The sequence below is a fragment of the Cydia splendana genome, chromosome 7 (assembly GCF_910591565.1).
Source record: "Cydia splendana chromosome 7, ilCydSple1.2, whole genome shotgun sequence".
Classification (NCBI taxonomy): Eukaryota; Metazoa; Arthropoda; class Insecta; order Lepidoptera; family Tortricidae; genus Cydia; species Cydia splendana.
In genome coordinates, this window is record NC_085966.1 from 21,347,093 (window position 1) to 21,363,498 (window position 16,406).

At 37.2% G+C, this 16,406-nt stretch overlaps 1 long non-coding RNA gene across 1 annotated transcript in view; it reads left to right on the forward strand.

The window, feature by feature from the left end:
* The first annotated feature begins 3,045 nt into the window (after window positions 1-3,045).
* The window catches only part of LOC134792435 (uncharacterized), a 44,265-nt gene continuing 30,904 nt past the window's right edge, over window positions 3,046-16,406 (forward strand). Inside the window, exon 1 of the long non-coding RNA XR_010144419.1 lies at window positions 3,046-3,220. This is a non-coding gene — a long non-coding RNA (uncharacterized LOC134792435). The remainder of the gene's footprint in view (window positions 3,221-16,406) is intronic.

The following is a 16,406-nucleotide window of genomic DNA, read 5'->3' on the forward strand; positions in this document are numbered from 1 at the left end:
CTTGTTAAAATCGTTGAAAAAATGTCATAAAACCGCTTTTACACACATATTATGGCGCTGTCAACACCCAATGTCCTTGAAATTGATGTTACTTAAGCAGTTTTTTAAGAAAATTTACTAGAGTTAAACCAAGATAATTCTGCAACGATTTTGATAACACACGCAGTGCAAGTGTTATTTTAAACGTCAAAACTTCTATGAAATTATGACGTATAAATAACATTTGCACTAATAGTTGCACTGCGTATGCTATCAAAATCATGGAAGAATTTTCTTGGTCTAACTCTATTCATTCACCAGTCAAGCTAACATGTAGATACATGGTCAACAAAAAAACGCGAGCGCAGCGAGCGCGAAATTTTTTGTTAACAATATCGCAAGGCCGGGTACCGATCTTCACCTGGGCATAAAAGTCCGAAGTGCCCCAGTGAGGCGAACTTTCATGCGAAGTCAAAGCCGTGCTTCAGGCTTCAGGATAAGTAGTTGAGCACAGACTCCAACCATTGTCCATTGTATTAAAAAGCGAGACCACAGGCCGAGCATGGCGCAGCGAGGCCAAAGGCTAAGCTGAAGTAGAGGACATGTGGAACACAAACCAATGGTAATATGAGGTAAAAAGTGAGGCTAACGTCGAGCATTTTTCTTCGTTTTAATCAATAGTCAACTGTTCAGCCTCGCAAAATATTAACTAATGAGAAAATCAACTTTGCGGCACTAGTTGAGCGTAGCCTTTAGCCTCGCTTAAAATTTGCCATTAGAGGTAGATAAGAAAATGACTGAATAAGTAAGTGAATAAGAGCGAAAAATACATCGTTCGACTCGGGCCGAACTGATACTCTGACAACGGCTACGTGCGACAGTGCTATCTCGTTCACTCCGATACAATTAGACAGTGTGCGCGTTATAGGTGTTGACAGCCTCTTAAAACTGCGTCGACCGTCCAATGGCGCCCTCATTAGTGTGTTTTATAATAAACCAATTAATTTCTGTACCTATACATGAATCAGTATATGCAGGTATTAATATTGTTGTCCTACTTATTCCCTAACTTTTGGTCTTTGTCCGAAGTACTATTTCGTAAGTTTCGGCCCGGCCGAAAGGTTCGGCCGTTTTTTGGCCGAAACCGAAACTACAGCCGAAACATAATTTTTTGGCCGAAACTGGCCGAAACCGAAACCGAAACCGAACCTTCGGTCGGACACTACTTATTAGATACATTACCCATTAGCTATTATTTGACACTAAAAATAATTAATACAAGAATATCATTTTTAGGGTTCCGTACCCAAAGGGTAAAACGGGACCCTATTACTAAGACTTCGCTGTCCGTCCGTCCGTCCGTCCGTCCGTCCGTCCGTCCGTCCGTCTGTCACCAGGCTGTATCTCACGAACCGTGATAGCTAGACAGTTGAAATTTTCACAGATGATGTATTTCTGTTGCCGCTATAACAACAAATACTAAAAACAGAATAAAATAAAGATTTAAATGGGGCTCCCATACAACAAACGTGAATTTTGACCAAAGTTAAGCAACGTCGGGAGTGGTCAGTATTTGGATGGGTGACCGTTTTTTTTTTGCTTTTTTTTTGTTTTTTTTTTGCATTATGGTACGGAACCCTTCGTGCGCGAGTCCGACTCGCACTTGCCCGGTTTTTCTAATCCACGAAAAGATAACGTGCTGGTCAATCAGTGCTAACCCTGTCATCAAGCTCACCCGTAACCTGTCGAATTAGCTGATGCCTTTACTGATACTGGAAAGCGATATGTGAATATACTACATATTTTACCTATACGAGGCCTGGAAGTTGGTGAGATGACGATAACTCTTTGCTGGTTTTCACGTGATTATCCATCTGGTTTCTTGAACTATTAGACATCAACAATTCCCTCGGATCATTGTTCACTCTGAATACTGATATACGTTGATCACAATCTACAAGAGACACATAATTATTCTAATAACACCATAAGCAAGTCCTTGAATTGATCCAAAAGCAAATATCATTCCCCGTAGATTTGTTTGCACACAACCTCTATTTTCTCCTGTCGTTCCGGGCGTCTACCCTTATGTCTTCACCTAAAAATCACAATAGAAGCGGTTATTTAACTTAAATGTGTTATACAAATCCGTTATACTTAGTTACGTATGTTTTACATGCAATTAATGTTCCCACCCTCCCACCGCAAAAATAAATACGCAAATAAATATAACAAACCACCACCAAAAACACAACACACGTGTTTCGCCTCTCTACGACTCTCTTAAATTATACTGCTATGGTATGCATGGTAACCATATACAATTGAAAATAAATGGAAATCAAACATATTTTTTCCTAGCCTTTAACTTTTTAAGTTTCTGAGTGAAATTTTTATATAATTTGCCCTTGAATAAAACATAAAAATTCGAAATAAAAACTACAATTGCACGCGTTAGTTCGAACCGGAAATACTACACTGTATTTGATTCGAATTGTTAAAAAATCTCAACCAATTAATGGTGTTATGTAACCAAAGAAATGTATCCAAATATTATTTAAAAAAATTAAGAAAATGGATTTTAGACTACTCTTTCTATGACATCAAATATTTTTTTGACCTACCGAACAATTTGAAGTGTTGTAAAAAATGTTAGAGCTAGTTACTTACAATAATAATATTTAAGGAACTATTTAATTCAATGAAATACATTTTATCTTTATTAATAAATGGGATTTAATAATAACTATGTGATGTATTCAATTGAATAATTTAATCCTAATATTTTATTAAATTTTAATGTTATATTAGAACTGAATATTGCTTGACGTGTAATATTTTAAATATTATGAATAAATGTAGGTATATTATGTATATGTCTAACTCGAACTAACCTGTCCAATAATTATAAGTTGGCAATTAATCAAAGATAAGGTTTATTCGCAATAATACCCAAAAGCCATTAATTTATTTTTTAATTTGAATTCTACGAGTCGTATCAGTTTAATTTAATTTCAGAAATACATTTTTGCAATTATTCTGCGTACTTACTAAGTTAACGGCAATAGTTTATAAGATATTTTCTGCTGCGGTTCAATCAGAGTTTAATTAAAATCCATAAATTGTTTTTGTAATTTTTATAAAGGAGGTCATGATTAGATTAATATTATGCTTTTTTGTATTTACTGCGTTTGTTATTGAGGCAGAGGACAGAGTATGTACAAACGACAATGCAGGAAACGTAAGTTACACAGCGATCTGTGTCCTTATTCGCTAGGTGCACAACTGGTACTGCCCTCATTTTGTCAGCTTTTCTACGTTAAAATCTTTTGGAGTACAATTAGTTCCAACGGCCGCTAGCATTAGTGTTTGACATTCCATAAGATTACGTGTGTTTATGACAATCAGTTCTAAATCTCCCTCTTCCGACTTCGCACCTTGCCAATATCAAAATCCCTTACCAGTCCGCCAGACAATATCGGCCTGTCAGTTAAACGCAAAATTTGACAGCTCCGAACAACTGACAGGCTGATGTCGTCCGGCGAACTGGTAATCTGTGGGCCCCTTTAGATTCGTGTGCTTAATGACAATCAGCTATTTTTTTCTTCTTCTTCCGACTTCGCACCTTGCCAATATCAAAATCTCTGATTATTATTTTATTTAAACCGGAGCCACTTCTTTACAGTGTTATATAAGGTATTATATTACATTGGGCTAGCGTTGGGACTATAGCCCAAGCCCTCTTGCGCATGAGAGGAGGCCTGTGCCCAGCAGTGGGACGTATATAGGCTGAAATGATGATGATGATGATATTACTATGGTGTGCAGAATAATTATATAACTATAACTGAAAATAAATTACAATTAGGTAGGTACCTATAGTCATTATTTTTTCATGATTTTTCCTATCAAGCCAACTTTACCAATTTAAAGTCTTTGCTAGAGTCTGCCCGCAACTATATTCTAGTTTCCGTGTGTTTTTCATGGTATTTGTTCTTAATTTAGTACAGTACAATACAAGTGCGAAAAATAGGAAATATGCAATGAGTGGCGATAAATTAAAACACGACAGATGGGAGTGTTTTAAATTGACACAATTTGCAAACTACCAATTCGCACATGTATTTGTCTAACGTTTTACAGTACATAACAATTAAAATTTTTTCATAGTTACGTAATGTGCCAATTATCGCACTAGTGCGGTAAAGTAGCACAATATTGTACTGTAAATGTGTTTTTCTACTCGTGTACTTTTATCTGTCATTTACATAGTCACGAACGAACATATAAGGGCATACATTATTAATACTCCTTAAAAGTCTATAATCTATTGCCCAAAAAAGCACTTGTGTCGTTTTAGAGACATTACGATACGGTAAGCTAGTGCAGGGATAGCAGTACGGTTACCGTCAGTTTGTCACTGACGTAAACGCCGTCGAGAACGTAATTTACTTTCTATACATCTCGCTCGCACTCGCATATTAGTGCAAACGGGATGTATAGAAAGTAAATTACGTTCTCGATGGCGTTTATGTCAGTGAGAAACTGATGGTAACCGTACAGGTGCCACATACCGGTACATTGCTACCAACGTGACAAACGATTGAATCGGTTTTTATTAAAAAAGAAACAAATTTGTACTGAGTTCATTGCTACCAACATAATAAAAAATACTTTTATACCCTACAGCACCACGACCCTGGTGCGGTGCGGTAGTGTGTAACGGCTTTAAAAAAACATAACCATAGACATTACTCGTTTGTTTCTCGTTTCCCGCCTTTCCCGGTAATTTCTTGTTCTTTTGACGACCGGTCTGGCCTAGTGGGTAGTGACCCTGCCTATGAAGCCGATGGTCCCGGGTTCGAATCCTGGTAAGGGCATTTATTTGTATGATGATACAGATATTTGTTCCTGAGTCATGGTTGTTTTCTATGTATTTAAGTATTTATATATTATAGAATATATCGTTGTCTGAGTACCCACAACACAAGCCTTCTTGAGCTTACCGTGGGGCTTAGTCAATTTGTGTAAAACATGTCCTATAATATTTATGTATTTGAGTATTTTGCGTTACTATTTGTTTTGCGTTCATAAAAAGTGTTGAAAATGGACAAAGAGGAATATATTTTTACTACACCTGAAGAAATATCCGCTGCAGCACAAGCAGCAACCGAAAATTTGTTGCCTAAGTACTAAATCGCAGCACCTATACGACAAATCTTATGAGAAGTTCATGGCGTGGAGATTGGAGCACAAAACTTCGTCATTCTCTAAAAACGTCTCATTGGCGTATTTTCAAAGACTAATTGGAAGCACCGGATCAGATCTATCTTTTAAGCAAGGTTGGTATATGTTACAAAAAAAATTGATTTAGGGTACACAGTACAACGAGCTATATTTATGTACATTTTATATTTTTGCATTGAAACTGAATATTATTTAATTCTTCTTTTTCTTGTTACAGGTTGCAATAATATTTGGTATTATGGGTGCTTGTCGCAGACAAGAGCTACATACATATAGTAATACCTACTATCCAAAATTTACATTGACATTTTCATAAATAAAATTTTGTTTATATTTTTTTGTATTTTATTTAATATTGCCTACTCATAGAAAAAGCATTGTATGCAACGTTGTATAAATAGTAAAAAAATGCTCATGGCGTATTTATTAACAATGTTCGCCTTCGGCTCACATTGTTACCCACGCCACTCACATTTTTTGACCCCTCTTATAAAACTGTTGCATAAAATACTATAAAATTTTCCATCCCAACCGATAAAAGTTACCCATTAATAATCATTTTTTTTTGTATACAGTATATATACAGTGGTACTACTAAACGAAATTAATAACTAGCTTAAATCTAAAATAGGCCCTTGAGGCATTGTACCAAGGATGCTGGACCGGTGTGAAGTTATCGGCCAAAGTTATCGGCGAACAATAACCCGACCAAATTAAGAAGTCGAGATTTTCAATGTTTTTATTCGTCGTTAAAAAGAGCGTAAGTACATTAGTTTGAGGAAAAGTTGAATGTCATCAATTCTATTAAGAACATTTCATCATAAATTTTACTATGTAGCTGAAAAACATGCATCGTGACTGGTCGTAGAATTTTGTGCTTAACAAACAAAGAAAATCCTACTTTCTAGCCTACAACACGCTTCAAGTCTATTATTTGTAAAAGCTATTGACAAAAGCTTGCATTTTTCTGTTAAAAAAACTTACTTTCTTTGATAATCAAAGATTTAACGATTGATAATAGTCAGTGCTCTAAAGATTCTAGACATATATTTATCAATTTGACCAACTTCCGGGCAGAAGACCACTGTCTAACTGACATCATCAGAAACTGCACATCAGAATCTTTCATAAAACCCTTTCAGAACCCACTTAGCGAAATAACTGTAGCTGCATTAGATAAAATAAAGTTAGCGGCGGAACGATTTTGTAAACCCATTTCAACAAAAGAAAATTTATTAACTTACATAAACTGAAAATTTATATCGACAGCTTTTATTTTAAGCTTTCATAATCCACCAATCTAGGTATTCTAAGTATTTTTTTTAAATAATTCATTGCAGAGTCAATTGCTGAAATATTCCAAATACACATAACTAATTTTGACCCACTTCTGGACGAAAGACCACTTTCATTTTGACAACATTCGGAACTGTACACCAAGATCTTTCATAAAACACCTTCAGAACCCACTTCACGAGCTTACTGTAGTTGCATCAGCTGAAAGAAAGTTATCGGCGGAACCATATTATATCCTTTATTAATTCAGAAAAAAAACCTTTGAATCATACATGATTTCTGAATGTAAATTAAGAGCTTTTTCATAAAGCTTTCAGAATTTATTAACCTAGGTGTTCTAAGATTTATTTTTTAAATAATTTATGACCAAGTCTATGGCCAAAATATTCCAAATGCACATCACTAATTTTGACCCACTTCTAGACGAAAGACCACTTTCATTTTGACAACAACCGGAACTGTACACCAAGATATTTCATAAAACGATTTCAGAACCCACTTCGCGAGCATACTGTAGTTGCATCAGCTGAAAGAAAGTTATCGGCGGAACAATATTATATCCTTTGTTAATTCAGAAAAAAAAACTGAATGTTACATGATTTGTGAATGTAAATCAAGAGCTTTTTCATAAAGCATTCAGAATCTATTCACCTGGGTGTTCTAAGATTTATTTTACAAATTATTTATGACCAAATCCGTGACCAAAATAGTATAAATGAACATCACTAATTTTGACCCACTTCTAGACGAAAGACCACATTCATTTTGACAACAACCGGAACTGTACACCAAGATCTTTCATAAAACACTTTCAGAACCCACTTTCCGAGCTAACTGTAGCTGCTTCAGCTGAATGAAAGTTATCAACATTCCGTGACCAAAATAAAATATTATAATTGAACATCACTAATTTTGACCCACTTATAGACGAAAGACCACTTTCATTTTGACAACAACCGGAACTGTACACCAAGATCTTTCATAAAACACCTTCAAAACCCACTTCGCGAGCTAACTGTAGCTGCATCAGCTGAAATGATGTTAGCGGCGGAAAGATTTTGTTAACTCATTTTCAACAAAACAAAATTACATAACTTACATAAACTGATAATTTACATAAAGAGCTTTTATTTTGACCTCTCAGAATCCACCAATCTAGGTATTCTTAGTATTTTTTTAAAATAATTAATTGCAGAGTCAATTGCTGAAATATCTCAAATCAACATAACTAATTTTGACCCACTTCTAGACAAAGACCACTTTCGTTTTGACAACATTCGGAACTGTACACCAAGATCTTTCATAAAATACCTTCAGAACCCACTTCGCGAGCTTACTGTAGCTGCATCAGCTGAAAGAAAGTTATCGGCGGAACCATATTATAGCCTTTATTAATTCAGAAAAAAAAAACATATGAATCATACATGATTTGTGAATGTAAATTAAGAGCTTTTTCATAAAGCTTTCAGAATTTTTTTAACCTAGGTGTTCTAAGATTTATTTTTTAAATAATTTTAGGACCAAGTCCGTGGCCAAAATATTCCAAATGCACATCACTAATTTTGACCCACTTCTAGACGAAAGACCACATTCATTTTGACAACAACCGGAACTGTACACCAAGATCTTTCATAAAACACTTTCAGAACCCACTTTCCGAGCTAACTGTAGCTGCTTCAGCTGAATGAAAGTTATCAACATTCCGTGACCAAAATAAAATATTATAATTGAACATCACTAATTTTGACCCACTTATAGACGAAAGACCACTTTCATTTTGACAACAACCGGAACTGTACACCAAGATCTTTCATAAAACACCTTCAAAACCCACTTCGCGAGCTAACTGTAGCTGCATCAGCTGAAATGATGTTAGCGGCGGAAAGATTTTGTTAACTCATTTTCAACAAAACAAAATTACATAACTTACATAAACTGATAATTTACATAAAGAGCTTTTATTTTGACCTCTCAGAATCCACCAATCTAGGTATTCTTAGTATTTTTTTAAAATAATTAATTGCAGAGTCAATTGCTGAAATATCTCAAATCAACATAACTAATTTTGACCCACTTCTAGACAAAGACCACTTTCGTTTTGACAACATTCGGAACTGTACACCAAGATCTTTCATAAAATACCTTCAGAACCCACTTCGCGAGCTTACTGTAGTTGCATCAGCTGAAAGAAAGTTATCGGCGGAACCATATTATAGCCTTTATTAATTCAGAAAAAAAACCTTTCAATCATACATGATTTGTGAATGTAAATCAAGAGCTTTTTCATAAAGCTTTCAGAATCTATTAACTTAGGTGTTCTAAGATTTGTTTTTCAAATAATTTATGACCAAGTCCGTGGCCAAAATATTCCAAATGCACATCACTAATTTTGACCCACTTCTAGACGAAAGACCACTTTTATTTTGACAACAACCGGAACTGTACACCAAGATCTTTCATAAAACACCTTCAGAACCCACTTCGCGAGCTAACTGTAGCTGCATCAGCTGAAATGAAGTTAGCGGCGGAACGATTTTGTAAACTCATTTTCCACAAAAGAAAATTACATAACTTAATAAACTGATAATTTACATGAAGAGCTTTTATTTTATCCTTTCAGAATCCACCAATCTAGGTATTCTAAGTATTTTTTTTAAATAATTCATTGCAGAGTAAATTGCTGAAATATTCCTAATACACAAAACTAATTTTGACCCACTTCTAGACGAAAGACCACTTTCGTTTTGACAACATTCGGAACTGTACACCAAGATCTTTCATAAAACACCTTCAGAACCCACTTCGCGAGCTTACTGTAGTTGCATCAGCTGAGAGAAAGTTATCGGCGGAACCATATTATATCCTTTATTAATTCAGAAAAAAAAACCTTTGAATCATACATGATTTGTGAATGTAAATCAAGAGCTTTTTCATAAAGCTTTCAGAATCTATTAACCTAGGTGGTCTGAGGTTTATTTTTTAAATAATTATTGACCAAGTCCGTGGCCAAAATATTCCAAATGCACGTCACTAATTTTGACCCACTTCTAGACGAAAGACCACTTTTATTTTGACAACAACCGGAACTATACACCAAGATATTTCATAAAACTCTTTCAGAACCCACTTCGCGAGCTAACTGTAGCTGCATCAGCTGAAATGAAGTTAGCGGCGGAACGATTTTGTAAACTCATTTTCAACAAAAGAAAATTACATCATTTACATAAACCTCGGAGTAAATATCTATGGAGTAGAGACGCGCACTAATTTCTATCTGAAAAATTCTGTCGTTTTTGGCGCGGGGGACGAGGTAACGCACACAAATAATGTTAACACTAATGCATTTTTAGCATGCGTCGCTACACACGCACACGACAAAATTATCAAACACTAGCAAAAACTATATTCACACAAGTACAAGAACAAACACAGACAACCCTGTCCGTGAACGAGATGACGTCAGTTCTAAATAAACCTAGATAGTGCGAGGGACGCGCCGATAATATTGTCGATAAAATTGACAATGAATTTTAATTTCTGATTTTATCAATTATAATAATAATACAATATCAAGTCTTTGTACCAGCATTTTACTAACTTATGATGATTTAGATGTTATTTCTAATAGTTTGTCAATTTGTTTAGGGCGAATCTTGCAAGCTGATATAGAATGATTTTTTATTATCAGTTCATTAGTTAATATTTTACATGTTGGTTTACTTCTGAAAGCAATGCAATATACTATCGAGCATGCAGATCTGATGACAGAGATGGAACGCGGCCATAGGATGTCATTTAAGGGATATTGAGTAGGGGATAATTAGTATATATATCGGCGGTAGATCGTAAAATCGGGCATATCGAGATATTCCTAGGCATATCATGAAACGCCGCCATTTAATAATCTGCCTTTTGCATTTTTTGCCACGGCTAGTGCTGCATTCTATGTGGCATTTGGAGCAGAATGCGTAGGTACTAGGTAGGTACTAAAATCATACGCTACCCAAACACGTACTATAAGTAGGCTGTCAAGCCATTTCAATGGTTATCATTTGCTAAAATTAGGACATCCTACTTATTCGATATGCCTAAATGTTGAGGTTTGAACGGTATGGCTGGTGGTCACTAGTCAGATCATGACATGCCGGCGTTTCACGATCTGCTTAGGAATATCACACCTTGAAGTTAGCACGATATGGCTGGTGGTCACTAGGCAGATCATCATCTGCCTAGGAATATCGCTCCTTGAGGTTTGTACGATATGGCTGGTGTTCGCTAGGCATCATGACCATCTGTATATTATTCATTATGTTTATATCGATTTTACCGATATTGGTTTTTATGGTGTCCCATCACTAATATTGGTACGGTGATACCAGAGTAATAAATTAAAAGTGCCTATTTATGGAAAGTGACAGCCGTAAATACCTTAAATTAATAAAATATTTGACATGTTAAACAAAAATATATAGCTGGTCAAGCAAATCTTGTCAGTAAAAAAGGCGCGAAATTCAAATTTTCTATGGGACGATATCCCTTCCCGCCTACATTTTTCAAATTTGCCGCCTTTTTCTACTGACAAGATCTGCTTGACCAGCTATATGTAGAAACTAAAGGAAAAATGAATTAAAAAAAAAGAGTCTATCGGTAATTTTACGTTATTTAGGGGTTGTGCACAAACCACGGGAGATGTTTTCGACTACTTTTTGATCCCCCGTCCCCCTTTTCTTTATTCTTATAGATCTATTTATTTGATTAAATAGATTAGGTTGATATGAAACTAAGGTGTTATATAAAAATAATGTGTTACATAAATTATATGTGACGTCCCACGGGTAAAGGTACCTTATGGGGGTTGGCGCTTACGCTATTATTAACACCGCTCCAATATTATTGCGGCGCCATGCGACGTAAGCGCCGGCCGCCATAAGGTACCTTTACCCGTGGGACGTCACATATAATTTATGTAACACATTATTATTATTATTATAACAAAAAGCAACGCAAATAGGGCATATTACTGCAATGTTCTGCCGCCAGAGTGTAGCACTAAGCTAGCTAGTAAATTTTCTCTTTTCTCTTTATCGCTCAAATATGCAATAGTGATAGAGAGGTTAGATAACGAAATTTAAATTTTCTTGTTCCGCGGCGGACCCCCAGATTGTGATGGATTGTGGTAGTCGCATTATACTCGTACCTAATGAATATTTAGAAAGTCTTCTTTAGAATTACCCTAAAATAGATCTAATATCATATCACTGGTATCACTGTCAGATTGACAATGTTTTTTAGTTATTTGCAAAGTTAATGCACTATTTGATAATATTTAGATGTAATAGTACTTACATATGATAAGAAACGTGTTCTTTTTGTAGACTAGACGTTTCCGATCTCATTTTGCACGAGAAAACGCTGCAATTCGGCATTTTCGGCTCCTATCATTCCGCTTAGACTGACGTTTGCTGAATGGCGTATGACGTGTGGCAACTAGTTTTATATAACCTCCTTGACCGGCGGCCGCGATCTTTTTGCAGAGGGGAACGCCTGTTAATGGCCGCTCCATAGATATTTACTCCGAGACATAAACTGATAATTTACATCGAGAGCTTTTATTTTAGCAGTTAGAGAGCTAACTGTAGCTGCGTCAGCTGAAATAAAGTTAGCGGCGGAACTATTTCCTTTATGAAGTCAGAAAAATAAAAATAAATTACTATCTTACATCTTTTGTGAGAGCTTTTTCATAAAGCTTTCAGAATGTATTGTTCTAGGTGTTTAAGATTTATTTTTTAAATAATTTAGGACCATGTCCGTGGCCAAAATATTCAAAATGCATATCAATAATTTTGACCTACTTCTAGATGAATGACCACTTTCATTTTGACATCATTCTAAGCTGTACACCAAGATCTTTCATAAAACGCCTTCAGTACCCACTTAGAGAGCTAACTGTAGCTGCATCAGCTGAAATAATGTTAGCGGCGGCGGAACGATTTCCTTTTTAAATTCAGAAAAGGAAAATAACTTTGAATCTCACATGATTTGTGAATATAAATCAAGAACCTAGGGTATATAATACATATTACTTATTCAGTCAATTTTAATTGTATTTTTGAATTTATTTGATAATGTAATGTAAATTATTTCGTATCGTAGCAACAAGCACAAATGTCGTCTCGTCTCTTTATAAATTAATAACTATTGAAATATGAATTTTCACGCATCTTAAACATGTTACAAATAAACTAGAGGTCGCTGTGAGGTTCTGCAAGTGTGGGCAGCATACGGAGGACTCCCCTCCCGACACAATCTGTGAATATCCCCTTGGCAGCGCTTGCTGACAGGAGTGACATATTGCCTTCATCCACCCAGTGCCTCAGCCAATGCCACACACATCGTGCAGGCTCGCACCGTCACGTATCTCCGTTTTATTGGCCGTCGCCAAGACGATGCCCTAACACAACATGCGCAGTGACGATCTTTTTGAAACGTAACTGTCATCAACATTGGTTTTGTTTACTTTTTTCATATTTATCAGTGTATTTTCATATTTTAATCAGTGTTTGGTTGCCAAACCAAAATATGTGCTTCTAATACTTTTTGCCGTGCGTTCGTGTAAAATAGCGCCAGCGTCTTGTAGCGCCGTTGCTGCACCTTTTTTAGTTTTTTATTGTATTTATTTCTAGGTAAGTTATTACTTTTTATCCCCCTATATCGAATGTCTACACAGCCCAGCATTTCTTCAGTGGAGCTATTGGAATGCCCTGTTTGTTTAGATAACAAGCTTTATAAGGGAGAGAGGGGACTCGCAATCCACACGGCTCGTCGACATGGAACGCGTATTCCCTTTAATCCCCCGCTGCCTAGCGCTTCGCAGCCTACACCGTCAACAGTAGGCAATTCCAATAGCTCTCCTTTTCTTGCAGATAGGTTAGGAGCCCTAAAAAGACATGTCACAGTTATAAAGAGAATACCCCGTGGCACCCGCAGAGCTGTAGCTAACTCTCTTTCGGAATGCGTCGCCAAGGTCGTCACGGAGAATTCTCCCCAAGCTTGGGAGCGCCTGCTCACTTTTTCTTATTCCGTTTTACACGCTTAAAAATCTAAGAAAACCTCCTTAACGACCCAACTGAAAAACAATTCTTACAATTTACCTCCCCCCAGTCAACTAAATCACACAGTTTTTATTAGTAACCCTCGGTCATACTCAAAAATCAAATCAATAGAAAACAAAATTTCAGAAGGGAACATAAGCGGAGCGGCTCGAATCCTCTTCTCAAATGACGACTTGGCGACGCATTCACCAGAAACCTTTGCCGCCCTCAGTGATAAACATCCGGTTCCCCTAGCTCCCACCCCGCTACCAGATCCCCCTACTCAGGACAATATAGGACTAACCGTTACAGAGGACGCAGTACAACAATCAATCCTTTTGTTCCCCAATGGATCTGCAGGCGGTCTGGATGGTCTTTCCCCCCAACACCTAAAAGAACTCATTGGTGTCCCTTCTGGAGACTCGGGATCAGCCTTACTTAAAGAGCTGACCGGCCTAATAAACGGGTCCATATTGGGTCGCATAATAATTGATTGTCCTAATGTAATGTTAGGCATAAAACTCATTTCGCATAATTGTTATTGTACTGAAAATATTAACATTTCTGAAAAATTATAACACAAACCTAACCTAACCTACCCTATTCTACACAACCTATGCAAAATATTTTCGAAAATACTTTCTGTTTCAGTTGGAGAAAAAATATGCGAAAAGAGTTTTATGCGTAACATTACATTATGACAATCAATTATTATGCGACGAGATAGGATCCCCGAAACTACTCTTTGGTGATAGAACCATTCTGTCAAGCACAGGTTGTCAACAAGGTGACCCCCTTGGACCTGCGATTTTCAGTCTAGCAATTCAGCCGATAATTTCAAATTTAAATTCTAAATATAATCTTTGGTATCTAGACGACGGCTCCCTCGGCGGAGACGCCGCTACAGTCCTACAGGATTTAAAATTTATAATTGACAAGTTTTTAGACATAGACCTCTCTTTAAATTTTACAAAATGTGAAATTTTCATACCTAATCACCTTCCATCAGAAAGAAAATCCGAAATACTTACAAACTTTAACGCCATCCTGCCCAACCTCTCTGTTCATTCCAATTCATCTCTTACGCTTCTAGGTTCACCAATTTTCGACGAAGCCATCAACCCTGTTATTAATTGCAAATTAAATCTGTTTAACTGTACATCCAATCTGTTATTCGAAATTAATCCCCACATGGCCCTTTACATCATCCGTTTTTGCCTTTTCACTCCAAAATTTATGTATTTACTTCGATCCTGTCCGATATGGAAATACCCCGCCATACTTTCATCAATTGACAGCAGTCTCCAACAACCTCTCTATCTAAAATTTTAAATGTTTATTTTGACCTCAGATCATGGACCCAGGCGGTTCTCCCTGTTCGATTTGGTGGCCTGGGTGTTCGCTCCTCGACCAGCGTAGCGTTGCCTGCCTTCATGTCTTCCGTTTACTGTTCGCTGTCTCTCGTCGGTAAAATCTTAAATCTCCCTCAGATTTCCGGCGCTGAGATAGCGAGCTTGGCGGAGGCTGAGACCGCTTGGTGTGGCACGTGCCCAGGGGTGACCGCCCCGGCCACAAAACATGTCCAGAGAGCCTGGGATACCCCCGGCCTTGAAGCTACTCACGCGTCTCTCATACAAAATAGTCCGGACGACTCAGATCGCGCCCGCCTACTAGCTGTCTCTAGTTACGAATCGGGTCACTGGCTGAACGCCTTACCGTCTCGCAATATTGGTACTGTTTTAGAAAAAAAACACGCTTAGAATATCAGTTTGCCTGCGCATTGGGGCCAAAATATGCTCCGCCCACACCTGTGCTTGCGGCAAGGACGTGGACCAGCTAGGTCGACATGGCCTCTCTTGCATCAAAAGCGCCGGCCGTTTATATCGCCACGGCACCATTAATAATTTGGTCCGGCGGTCGCTTGCTACCATTTCTGTGCCTGCTACTTTAGAACCCTCAGGCATGGCGAGAGACGATGGTAAGCGACCGGACGGAGCCACACTGGTGCCGTGGAGACTGGGTAGGCCTTTGCTGTGGGACGCTACATGCGTAGACACCTTTGCGCAGTCCCACATCCAGGCTACCCGGGCACAGGCTGGCGCTGCTGCCGACCAGGCCCAACTACTCAAGCGCCGCAAATACTCATCTGTACTGCAAGATTATGAGTTTGCCGCGCTTGCAGTGGAAACAATGGGTCCTTGGTCGGCGGACATGAAAACTTTCATGGGGGACCTGTCGACACGGCTGGTCGACGCTTCGGGAGACCACAGGGCTGGCGCTTACCTCTCCCAGCGCATATTGCTGGCAATACAGAGAGGTAACGCAGCCAGCGTTATGGGCTCAATGCCGCAGGCGGAGGTTCTAGAAGGGGTATTCCTATTCTCTTTATAACTTCTTTTTATTTTCATATATTTTATTAGTATATTTTAGTTTGTATATAATATTATAAGCATTAGTTAAATTTTTAAGTAGGTTTATTTTAATTTTAGTTTAGTTTTTAAATCTTTAATTCATAGTTAGTTTTAGAACCTAGGTGTTCTTATAATTTTTTTTTTTAATAATTTTCTCCCATGAGCCGTGGCAGAATGCCGGGCTAACGCGAGGAAGAAGAAGAATAATTTATGACCAAATCCATTTATTTTATTGCTTTAGTTGTTTTTTTTTTGTGTTTTTTTGTATTTTTTGTTTTCTTTTTGTTTTTGTTAAGTACAAATGTACTAATTTTATAATTATATAACGAATTTTGATGTTCCCATGTTTGGCTGCTTAATTTTCTTTTTAAACTTAAGTCTA